General features: G+C 37.1%; 1 long non-coding RNA gene across 3 annotated transcripts in view; it reads right to left on the reverse strand.

Moving 5' to 3' along the window:
• LOC144975367 (uncharacterized) overlaps positions 1-2,500 on the reverse strand; it is a 36,152-nt gene that overhangs the window by 10,747 nt on the left and 22,905 nt on the right. The gene's annotated exons all lie outside the window — the stretch shown is intronic.

Genomic DNA, 2,500 nt, shown 5'->3' on the forward strand with positions numbered 1-2,500 from the left:
TGTTGAGAGCAGCAAGGGGTGCGACTCAGCAGCCCGGTGCTTGAATTCCAGTCTCCACCGCAGTTGCTGCACACGTAGTTTGACTGTGTTTAGTGTTTAGTTAAGCTGCCTCTCTTATCTCCTTGCCCTCTTCTCCTCAAACATCTATTTAATCCTCTTCTCACATCTCTTGTCTCCCTCCCTCGCCGCATATCTTCAGCCACTACCGTCGTCAGCAAGCGATACCCATGAGTTTGACATGATGGCTGTCAATATCATGTTTCGCTTGTAGACATCATAGAAACGCAGAGCTGGACGGCCTGTTGGTTAGCGTCTAGAAGTTAGTTAACCGTTCATGATGTCTTAGGGTATGCGCCCATCGTCCATCCTTTGTATTTGACCAAGCCATCATCACCCATGACTGTGATCGATAAACTGTTTCAAATATAACATGTCCTACTGGTGTAGACCTTTAGACCTTGAACAAATTGACCACCAGCATAAAGTCCGATATTTTAACCAATACGGCTTTTTTCAACCAGTAGGTCTCAGAACACTAAGATTCATTATTGTCTTTGAACTAACCTTCTACTTTGAACGAGGATTTTAGATTACAAATGGGACGAGAGCAGTGGGTTCTATTATTTCCACTAAACCATTTAGACAACCAGAAGGCTACTAAATAACTAAACAGCATAGCTAGAATGGCGACACTTCCCTCACACTGTAATAATAATAATAATAATAATAATAATAATAATAATAATAATAATAATAATAATAATAATAATAATAATAATAATAATAATAACAATTATTGACCTTTGACACCATCGACCATGTCATACTACTACGAAGACTACAAGTTACTTTCGGCATATCGGGCACTGCTCTAAACTGATTTGCATCACATCTTACTCAAATAACTCAATCAGTTTTAATTAGGGAAGTAACCTCGTCAGAGCGTGACCTTCATTTTCGTGTACATCATCAGAGATCCGTTTCAGGTCCAGTCCTTTTTGTACTTTACAATTCCCATGCTGTTAGAATTTCAGAGCACTATTCTCTCGCTTACCATATCGTTGACGATACCCAAATGTATAGCACTTGTTTGCAATCCGATATTGTTTCAAATATAACTTTACGAACAATGATATTGTTTTCATTTTCGGTTAATCTGAATTAGGTTGTGTAATACAGATCTAGGCAAACATTACACTCAAATAGGTCCTCCTAAAATTCACTTCACGCGGAAGGGGGGGGGGGAATCGAGAAGAAATAATTAATATTTATTGCTATACTCCACTTTTTTTAAAGGGTATACAAATAATTAAAAATCTGCCAACAATAGCCGCCAATCGCCAGGCCATTTTCCCCAACCACGCGATGTTTAAAATCCGCCAATTACAGTCCACAGCTTCTAACAGCTTAGTATTACTTTGTTTCACGTTGTGAATCCTTATATGGTGTTCAGTCAGAACAAGTTTTACTACATTTTGGAGTGCCACAAGGCTCTGTTCTTGGCCCTGTCCTTTTTACTGTATATATGCAGCTCCTTTCTAGTGTGATATCCAGATTCAATCTGAGTTATCATTTTTATGCAGATGATACGCAAATATATGATTCAGCACCCCTTAGTAATTTACAGTTCTTAATACAACGAATTACGAGCTGTTTTAATGAGATTAAATCTTGGATGTACCACAATAAGTTAAAATTAAATGATAGTAAAACTGAGATTTTAATGTGTGGAAGGCCGAGTATCCTTAAACAGGCAAATAAATCACCTATTACTCTAGGAAATAGCACAATAGAATTTTCAAATAAAGCAAAAAACCTTGGCGTCATCATCGATAATGATCTTTCCATGACAAGCCACGTGAATAACACCATACAATCTATGTACATAGAAATGAAAAAAATAAGCAAAATTCGTAATTTAATACCGAAGCATATAACAGAACTTTTTTATTAATTCCCTTGTTTTATCTAAATTGGACTATTGTAATTCCCTTTGGGCGAATTTAGCTAAAGACAAAATTAACAAACTTCAGGTTGCTCAAAATAACGCAGCCAGGCTCATTATACGCAATAACAAAAAATACACGTCAGCAACTCTTCTTCTCCGTGAGTTACATTGGCTTCCTGTGGAAGAAAAAGAGTTGCCTATAAGATTTGTACTGTTGTCTACAAATTCCTGAGCACGAACAGCCCCTCCTATATTAAAGACCTTCTAAACATATATGTCCCCAATAGAAACTTGAGGTCAAGCAATGACCAATCAATCCTTGTCAAACCTAAGCCATTGCGTAAAATAGGTGAACAGTCTTTTCAATTTTCGGCCCCCCATTTTTGGAACTCTCTCCCATCACACGTGAGATGCTCGGATTCGTTGACAACGTTCAAATTTCGCTTAAAGTTTTATCTTTTTACGTCATAATGTTGCAATATTATTTTCATATTTTGTTGTTGTTAAATTGAATTCGTATCACGTTTCCTTCACACTTGTCTCACTGTAATA

This window comes from Berghia stephanieae, chromosome 6 (genome assembly GCF_034508935.2).
Source record: "Berghia stephanieae isolate SIO BIC M18660-M18661 chromosome 6, UCSD_Bste_1.3, whole genome shotgun sequence".
NCBI lineage: Eukaryota > Metazoa > Mollusca > Gastropoda > Nudibranchia > Aeolidiidae > Berghia > Berghia stephanieae.